The 10,467-nt window shown below is 38.0% G+C and overlaps 1 pseudogene; it reads right to left on the reverse strand.

Annotated features, from left to right (window-relative positions):
- Window positions 1–9,058: 9,058 nt before the first annotated feature.
- Window positions 9,059–9,159, reverse strand: LOC115069628 (annotated as a pseudogene).
- Window positions 9,160–10,467: the final 1,308 nt, after the last annotated feature.

The following is a 10,467-nucleotide window of genomic DNA, read 5'->3' on the forward strand; positions in this document are numbered from 1 at the left end:
TGAATATGAATGAGGCCAAAAAATTATTTTCAATATTTGGAGTTGGTGAAAAACAATTAGCTTAATTTCAACATTGTGTAAAGATGCAGAGATGCTGTAATTATATGCAGTGGTTGGAAGGAAAGCTGCTTTAAGCCAACTGAATGGAAGAAAGCCAACCTGATAAGAAAGTCTAAGATCAAAACAAACTTGAATTGTTGGTTGTAGTTACATTCAGTGTAACATTTTTCTTCTCATAAAGTTCCAGCAACATTTCATAAATGCTTACATTGTGTCCACTTTTAGGGTGAAGTAGAAAGAACAGTATAGTGTTGGCCTTACAGTAATTACCTATGGAGGCTAGTTCTTCCTACAAAGGATGATTTTACAAGGAGCAGTTCCTTCAGAAACCAGAGCATACTACAATAATAAGAAATCTCTAGCTGAAAACCTGAGGACCTGCTCATTAGCACATGTGAGGATAGTAATATGAAAGAAAATAATCTGAAATTACCTGTAAAAACCAGAACTATTATAGTTACCAGTATGTATCTTAAGGCACAACTTAGTGAGGTGAATTTAATTGTATATGGAATGTTGCAATAAGTTTCTCTTCCAGGCCACCTACTCCAGTTGCACTCTTTTCTTCCCAAATCTGGACCTTTTGGAACACACATATAACTACTCTGCTCAAAATCATCAATAATTTACATTCTTTCTACAGAATAGATTTGAAATTCTCTAAGTCATCATTGAGAGGCATCTTTAAATTACAATGGTACATTAAACCAAAAATACGTTTCTTTTTAAATGTATATTTTTATTGAATTTTTGTGCATTTCATACAATAGATCTTAATATTTAGACCCTGTGGTGGTTTGAATGAAAATGTCTCCCATAGGCTCCAAGTATTTGGACATTTCGTTCCCAGTTGGTGGCACTGTTTTGGGAGGTCTTAGAAGGTGTTCCCATGCTGGAGGAAGCATGTCACTGGGGGTGGCCTTAGAGAGTTCTTAAGCCTTGTCAGATTTCCAATCACTCTCTTGCTTCCTGTGCCTGCATGGTGATGTGAGAGGTTCACTTCAGCTGCTCCTGTTCAAGCCACTTCCAGCCACCATGCCTCCCTGCCATGACAGACTGTAATTTCCCTGGAACTCTGAACTCAATTAAGCATTTCCTTTTATAATTTGCTCTGATCAATGTTTCTATCACAGCAACAGAAGAGTAACTAATACAGTAATGGATATCAGAGAATGGGCTGTTGGCTGTGAAGAACCTGATCATGTGAGGCTTTGGAAGAATATAGAAGACTTTGGAAGCTTGGGCTAGAAAAAGTAGTTGATTGCTGTAGGCAGAGCTTAACAGACCATTCTAGTAAGTGCCTGGAAGAAAGTAGTGCTGAGAACAATGTAGTTCCATAGGGAGACAAGGACTTAAGCAGCAATTGGGATATTTTGGCAGAGTCTGGCTGGAGTCTGCCCTCAGCCAAAAAGCTTCCCTGAGGCTAAGTTTAAAAGCAATGGACTCTGGCAGAAGAAATTTCAAGACAGCCTAATATAGAAATGGCAGCATGGCTATTAATGGTGAATATTATGCAGCTCTACAGTGAAAAAGAGCAAATGGGGCAGAAAGAAATACAGAGTGTACAGGATTGAACAAGAGCACTATGAAGATTAAAGTTGGAGCCCTGGCATATGCTGGAAAGGATCCCTTTGATAAGGAGATTAAAGTGATTAAGGAGGGGCCTAGAAATTCAAACTTAAACAATGGAGAGAGTGCCTCCAGTGCAAGACTATACCCTGTTAACCCTCCAACTTGTGAAAGGAAAATTCTGCCACTGAAGAGAAAAGCTTCTAAAATGGATAAAGCAGGCTGGAGTCCATCCCAAACTTGCAGTCAAACTTGGTAGTGTCATTCACCTGGTGTTGGCTTTAGAGGCATGAAAGATGCAAGAGTGAAGGAGTCATCAGTTCTTCCTCCACAGCTTCAGAGAGTCTCTGAAATCCCCTGCATAAAGAAGCCCTCATAGGCCATTGCGTGAAGGTGGGAAGGTGAAGACTGGTTGGCAATGGAGACCCCAAGAAGACGTTCGTGATTCCAGAGCTCTGACACATCTGCCAAGAAGACTTGCATACAGGGAGTGGTACCAGCCAAAGAGAGAGATGTATGTTGTATGCAGAAAAGTTAGAGACACTGAGCCATCTAAGCTATTTGAAAGTAAAGTCCCAGAAGTCAGAATGGAGCTACTGGATTTGGTGTTTGTCCTGCTGGTTTTCAGTCTCATTTCCTCACTATGCCGCCATTCCTCCCTTTTGGAATGGCACTGTATGTTGGGAGTATGTAATTTGTCTTTTGATTTTATAGGGGCTTACAGTTAGGATATTTCCCTGAGTCTCAGAAGAGATTTTGAACTGGACTTTCGAATAGTATTGAGACTCGTAATGATTATGGGGATTTTTAAGGTTGGACCAAATGCATTTTGCATTTTATATGGTCATGAGCCTATGGGCATCAGGAAGTGGAATGTGCTGGTTTGAATGAAAACTGTCCCCCATAGGTTCCAAGTATTTGGACATTTTGTCCCCAGTTGGTGGTGCTGTTTTGGGAGGTCTAAAAAGGTGTGGCCATGCTGGAGGAAGCGTATCATCGCTGGTGAGCTTAGAGAGTTCTTAAGCCTTGTCAGATCTCCAGTCACTCTCTTGCTTTCTGTGTTTAATTGAAGATGTGAGAGCTTAGCTTCCACTCCTGCTACAGCCACCTCCAGCTACCATGCCTCTCTGCCATGATGGACTGTAATTACTCTTTTATAAGTTGCTTTGGTCAGTATTTTCATCACAGCAACAGAAAAGTAATTGATACAGACCCCTCCCTCATCTGCACCCCCCATAGCCCACCTTCAGGATTTCATGCATTCTGTCATATATGTTAAGGACAATTGAGTCAAGTTTGCATACTCAGATGTCCCTAGATCTGAGTTGATCCACTGGAACTTGCTCAGACTATCTAGCTTAACTCCCTTAAAGCAGATTAACTCTCACGGGCTGGAGAGATGGCTCAGTCATTATGAGCACTGGCTACTTCTGCAGAAAGCCCAGGTTTGAATCCCAGAACCTACATGGCAGCTAATAACAGTCCATATCTCCAGTTCCAGGGGATCTGATGCCTTCTTCTGACATTGTACAACATGGGCACACTTACATATATGCATATGCAAGCAATATGATCCTATATATAAAATAAAAATAAAATATTTTCTTAAAAATAAATATTTCTTTAAAATTTTTAATAAATAATTTCTTAAAATAAATAATTAAATTTCTTTAAAAATTCAATAAATTATTTCTTAAAAATAAATAAATAAAAATAACAACTCTCCCTCACCCAGCAGTGGTCAGCTACCAATAGTTCCTGGCAAATTTGGCATCTTCTGCCCATTTCCCTAGCTCTATGCTGGTTTTTGTCTCATTGAGGTTGCATAGGTCTTGTACAAACTGTCACAGTTGATGTAAGATCATATGAGCAAGTTCCAAAGAGCCTGGAAGACTTTGTTTCCTTATGGTCACATACAACTCCTGGCTCTTACAGTATTTCTGCCCCTCTTCCTCTATGATCCCTCAGCCCTGGATGGGCAAGTCTTATTCAGGCACACACCCTGCAGTCTCTTGTTCTCTTCAATATGGCCAGTTGTAGACTTTTGTGTTAATTGCCCTCTGTTGCATGAAGAAGGTTTGCTGGTGAACATTGATAAATGCATTAATATTCTCTCTATATTTGTTCCACTATGTTCCATGAACCTTAGGTATATAGATTCCATTGTACATGTGTCAGTTAGAGCTGGCATCTCACAGACACTTATTCTCTGTGCGTGAACAGTTGTAGAATTCTATAATCTCTACCTGTTACAAAAACAAGCTTCTTTGATGGATGGTGACAGGTATACTTGTCTGTAAATACAAGGATACATATTTAGCATAGAGTAAGAAATTACATTTGTCAAGCCTGGAGAGATGGTGTACGCCATTGATCCCAGCAGTTAGGAGACAGAAGCAGGTGGATCTCTGTGAGTTCAAGGTCAGTCTGGTCTACATAGTGATTTCCAGGCCAGCTGAAGCTATAGGGAGACCCCGTCTCAAAAAGCCAAAAAGAAAAAAAAAAGAATTACATTTGTCTAGGGATGTGACATATGGTGTAGGAATTCCTGTAGGCTCTATGACCTCTACAGTTATGTCTATTTGGCTATGTTTAAAGTGTCATACATGAGTTCCCTCCCATTAAGTGGGCATTAAGTCCAATTAGATAGCTGTTGATTACCCCCAAAATAAAAGGGCTGCTACTGCACCAATAGTTTATTGTGCCAGTCATTGTCTTTAAAGCAAGGGCTGGACCACTGACTGATTTTTCTCCCTTAGTCCCATGCATAATGTCTTCCAAAACTATGAGAGCTAGTCTTTGGGGAAGAGGCTTCCAGGTCAATTCCAACTCCATTGCTTCAAGTCCTGTGTTTGAGGCATATGTTGTCTTCAGCAATAAGGTTTTACAAACAAGTTCTGGGACATTATCGAGGGCTGTGGCAATAGCCTGTGTTATTTGGGAGTCTCTTGGACTACTCTGGCCAACAGCTCAAGGGGAGGTTTCTCCGGTCTGTCACTGTGTTGCATATTGCATAGCCTTTAGCACACATGCACTCATGTTCAGATATGGTATATGTATTTTTCAGTAAGCTGTTGAACTAATACATTTCTCTCTGACTTTTCACAGTAAGCATTATTTATCTCTCTCTCTCCCTGTCCATCCTTCTTGCCTCCCCAGTTAAATCACCCACGCTTTTACCTTGATAGTACCTGTTTCCTATTATTCCCTTCTATTGAGCTCCTTCCACTTTACCCCTACGGTTCTTTGTATATCCTTCCATCCTCCTTTCCCAATTAAGTATTCCCCTTTTCCCAATTTCTGCCTTGGTAACATCTGTCTCCTTTAATCTCTCAGGCTCTTTCTTTCCCTTTACCTCCATGGTCCATTTCATTTTCCTGGCACCAGTGGTTACATATAAAGACTTGATGCTAAAATTCAAAAATGAGAACATACACTTGTTTTTCTGAGTCTGTGTTATTTTGCTTAGGATAACAGTTTATAGTTCCATCCATCTGCCAGAAAATTTGATGATTTCATCTTTCTTTACTGCTGAGTAGAAGGTAGATTCGTTTTTAGTTTTTTTATTTTATTTATTTTTATTTTAGGTGTATGCATCTATTGCCTGCATGTAGGTAAGTGCACCCATGTCATACAATGCCCATCAAGGTCAGAAGAGGCTGTCTGATCCCCTGGGACTGGAGTTATGGACAGTTATTAGCTGCCATGTATGCACTGGGATTGGAACCTGGGTCTTCTGTAAGAACAACCAGTGTTCTTAACTGCTGAGCCATCTCTCCAGCCCCCATTTTTAGTTTTTTAAGAGTTCTCCACACTGTTTCCACAGGGATTGCACGAGTTTACAATCCCACCAGCAGTGTATAAGCATTTTCCTTTCCCTGAATCCTTGCCACCCTGTAGGGTCATTTGTTCTCTTGATCTTAGTCAGTCTGACTGGAGTAAGATGAAATTTTAAAGTGATTTTGATTTGCATTTCCCTAATTACTTTTTAACGTGTTTCTTAACCACTTTCATTTTTTTCTTTTGAGAACTTTCTGTTCAGATCATTGGGCCATTTGCTTTCTTGGCTCTTTTTTAGTTCTTTGTATATTCTGGATATTATCCATCTATCAAATGAATAACTGGTGAAAATTTTCTCCCACTCTATGGGTTTCCTCTTCACTTCTTTGGCTGTTGCTTTTGCTATGCAGAAAGTTTTTAGTTTAATGAGGTCCCACTTGTCAATTGTTGACCTTAATTACTGGGCAACTGATGTACTATTTAGAAAGCCCTTTGCTGAACCTATATTTTGAAGAGCACTGCCTGTGTTTTTTTCTAACAGTTTCATAGTTTCAGGTTTCACATTGAGATCTTTTATCCATTTGGACCTGAATTCCATGCAGGATGATAGATAAGGATCTAGTTTCATCCTTCTACAGTTTTGCCAGCACCATTTGTTGAAGATGCTATCTTTCCTCCAGTGTATGTTCTTGGCACCTTTTTTGACTATCAGCTGGCTGAAATCACATGCACTTATGTTTGTGTCTTCTATTTTGCTCCATTTATCTACATGTTTGTTTTTGTGACACTGCCATGCTATTTTTATGACTGTAGCTCTGTAATATAGGTGAAGATCTGGTGTGGTAAACTCCCAGCATTGCTTTTGTGCTCAAGATTGCCTTGGCTATCTGGGGTCTTTTGTGACTACATATGAATATTAGGATTTTTTTCTAATTCTGTGAAGAATGTCACGGGAATTTTGATTGGAATTGCATTGAATCTATAAATTGGTTTTGGTAGGATAATCATTTTCACAATATTAGTTCTACCAATCCATGAGCATGGGAAGTCTTTCCATCTCCTTGTGTATTCCTCAATTTCTTTCTTCAAAGATTTTAATTTTTTATTATAGAAATCCTTAATATCTTTTATTAGGTTTATTTCTAGATATTTTAATTTTCTTGAGCCTATTGTGAATGGGAGGATTTCTATGAAATCTTTCTCCAATTTCTTGCTATTTATAAAGGCTTCTGATTTTTGTAAACTGATTTTGTAACCTGCCACAGTACTTAAAGTGTTGATCATTTCTATAAGTTTTCTGGTGGAATTTTTAGGATCTTTTCTCTATAACATCATATCCTCTGAAATAGGGATAATTTGACCACTTCTTTCCCAATGAGTATCCCTTTAATTTTTTCTCTTGTCTTATTGCTTTAGCAAGAGTGTCAAGGACTATATTTTAAAAGGAGTGGAGACAGTCAACAGTCTTGTCTTATTCCTGATTTTAGTAGAAATGCTATTTCCTATTAAAGTTTTTCTCCATTGAGAGTTATGTTGGCTGTGGGTTTTCTGCGTATAACTTTATGTTGAGGTATGGTGCCTCCAATCCAATTCCCTCTATGATTTTAACATAAATCCACATTGGATTTTTGTCAAAGGCCTTTTCTGCACCTATTGAAATGACCATGTGATTTTTTTTTGTACTTAAGCTTTTTTTGTCCTTAAGTTTTTTTGTCTTTAATGTTTTATCACATTTATTGACTTAGATAAATTGAGCTATCTCTGCATCTCTGGTATAAAGCCAACTTGGTCATGGTGGATAATCGTTTTGCTGTGTGTCTGTATGTGGTTTGTGAGTATTTTGTTCAGAATTTTTGCATCAATGTTCAATAAGGATATGGGCCTATAATTTTCTTTTTTGTAATGTCTTTACCTGGTTTTGGTATTAGAGTGACACAAGCTTTCTAGAAGGAGTTTGGGAGTTCTCCCCCTGTTTCTATCTTTTTGAATAATTTAAGTAGTACTGATTGTAGATCTTCTTTGAATGTCTGGTAGACTTCTGCTGTGAATCCATCTGGGCCTTGGATTTTTTAGTTGGGAGGTTTTGTGTTACTATTTCAATTTCCTTATTTGTTATGGGTGTGTTTAAGCTGTTGATCTTTTCTTGGTTTAGCTTTAATGGTTTCCATGAATTTAGAAATTTGTCCATTTCTTTTATGTTTTCAAGTTTAATAGAGTATAGGTTTTTAAAGTATGCCCTTAGAATGTTCTGGACCATTTTGGTGTCTGTTGTGATGCTTCCCCTTCTATCTCTAATTTTGTTGATATAAATTTGCTTTTTTTGTTAAATTGGCTAAGGGTCTATCTATGTTGTTTATCTTTTCAAAGATCATCTTCTTAGAGTCATTAATTTTTTTTCTTTGCTTCTATTTCATTAATTTCTGCTCTAACTTTTGTTATTTCTTCTCATCTGCTGGGCTTGGTCTTGCTTTGTTCTTGCCTTTCCAGAGTCTAGGGTAGTACTGTTAAGTCATTTATTTGTGTCCATTCTGATTTTTAATGTAGGCATTCAGAGCTCTCCTCTTAGGACTGCTTTTAAAGTATCTCAGAGGTTTTGTTGTATTGTTTTATCCTTTTCATTTAGTTCCAGGAATACTTTTATTTCCTTCTTAATCTCTTCTTTGACCCATTCATCACTCAGGAGTGTGTTGTTTAATCTCTGTGGGTTTTTGTAGTTACTAGTTACTTTCCTAGTGATTTTAAGCTTTATTGCATTATGATCTGATAGAATGCATAGAATTATTTCAAATTTTTGCATGTGTTGAGGTTTGTTGTGTGCCCTAGTATGTGCTAAACTTTAGAGACACTTTCATAGGCTGCTGAATAGAAAGTGTGTTCTTTGGTGCTTGGGTGGAATATTTGGTACCTGTCTGTTAGACCCATTTGCTGTATGAGACAATTTAATTCAATTGTCTCTCTGTTTATTATTTCTCCAATTGGCCTATTGGAGATAGAGGGGTATTAAAGTTTTCTACTATTACAGAGCTGAGGATAATCTGTGCCTTGAAGTCAGTCCTGTGCACCAGAGTTTGTTGTATTTATGTTCATGATTGTAACGTCTTCTTGGTCAATTGTTCCTTTGATCAGAAGAAAGTGACCTTATTTATCTTTTGAGGGGGGACTTTTTTTAGACAAGGTTTCCCTGTACCCCCGCTGACCTGGAACTAGCTATGTGGACCAGGCTTGCCTTGAACTCACAGTGATCCTCCTGCCTCTGCCTACAAAGTTCTGGGATTAAGAGCGTGCACCACCATGCCCAGTCTCTTCTTATGACTTTTAATTTGAAGTCTATTTTGTCAAGTATTAAAATTGCCATACCTGCTTATTTCTTAGTGTCATTTTCTTGGGGTGTTTTTCCATCCTTTCACCCTAAAGTAATACGTATCCTTAAAGGTGAGACGAGTTTCTTGCAGACAACAAAAAGCTGGGATGTATTTCCTACTCCATTCAATTAGTCTGTGTCTTTTGACTAGAGAGTTGAGGTCATTGATACCTAAAGTTATTATTGAAAAATGTGTATCGGTTACTGTCATTTTAATTTCTGTTCTTTAGTTTCTGTTCTTAGTACTATTCTGTGTTTCCATAATTTTACTTTCATTTGTTTTCTTTTAAAAATATGGAACGTTTCAAGAATTTGTGTGTCATTCTCATAGGGGCCATGCCAATCTTCTCTGTATTGTTATAATTTTTGTTTATGTGTTACTGAAACAAGAACAAAAAATGTATGTCTAACTTGGCCATTTTGTATTTCTTCTGTCTTTGTGTATGTGGGATTCCTAGTCATTCTAAAAAACCTAACAGTGTACTTTTGCAAATAAAAGTTTGGCATTTTTTCCCAGCTTGGTCCTGCTGGTTTTTGTCAAGATATCTTAGCCTACATTCATTGCTAATAGTTTCTTTGTCCAGGCCTATCAATCTGACAATTAGAATTTTCTTTCAGAGTATGGCAAAAAAATCACTGAGATGCCTCAGACCATCATGAAACATTCAGTGAGAAAGTAAAAGCAGAGGCAGCATCTCTGCTTAGCTAGCATCTTAACCCAGAAACCAAGACTCATTAAAAAGGAAAATGCATAAACCAGGCAGGGATGATGGTATATGACAGTAATTTCAGTATTACAGAGGCTGAAGCAGGAGGATCACATGTTTGAGGGAAGTCTGGGAAAGATTCTTTTAAAAATAGAAAAGCGAATGGAAAGAAGAGAAGAAAGAAAAACACACAAACCACCCATCTAAAACAAATAGTACCCAAAACAACCTTTATGTTGTTTTATTATTTTTCAGTTAGAGTCCTTTCAATTTGCAAAGCACAACTTAATGTGGGTAGCTAAGTATATGAATTGCTTACCACTTTTTCTTGGAGACAAAGAACTGTGTTAGTTTTCTATGAAAAAAATTTAAAACTATCTAATAGTCTCTTGAATTTATATGGGATTGATTTTTCTGCTTACAAGTTGGTGAGGTTACATATTTTATAGTTATATTGAATATGGTATTATTTCCAGTAATTTCAAATACAATGAATTGTAACTGACTAAGACTACATGTGACCCCTCCCACCTCCCCAAGGCTAGGCTTCTCTGCCATACAATAAGGACCCAGACATTAGGAGACTTCCTAAGAGTGTCTCAATCTGGCCTCCGCTTGGTACTGAGATTTCCCCAAATCACACCATGCAGTCCATTCGACCATCCCAGGCCTAGGCTTCTCTGCCCTCTAGTAATGGCCCAGACCTTTGCAGACCTTAGGAGAATGACTGAGAGTACCAGACTGGCACTTGACTTGGACTCTGTGGGAGCTCCTAAGTAGCTGTACTGAAGCTACCTGCTACCTCCAATACAAAATCAGAGAGAACCCAGAGCCCACACCAACCAGGTTTACATATCCAATAAGAAAAAAAACCAAGGCACACCAATAATACAAACATAAGCAGACTTCAACTCAACAAAGAAAAGCTTGTGTATCAGACACCAATCATAAACAATTACAAAAAAATCCACATGCCAACATCACAACGGA

The sequence above is a fragment of the Nannospalax galili genome, unplaced genomic scaffold (assembly GCF_000622305.1).
Source record: "Nannospalax galili isolate Female #2095 unplaced genomic scaffold, S.galili_v1.0 scaffold994, whole genome shotgun sequence".
Taxonomy (NCBI): Eukaryota; Metazoa; Chordata; class Mammalia; order Rodentia; family Spalacidae; genus Nannospalax; species Nannospalax galili.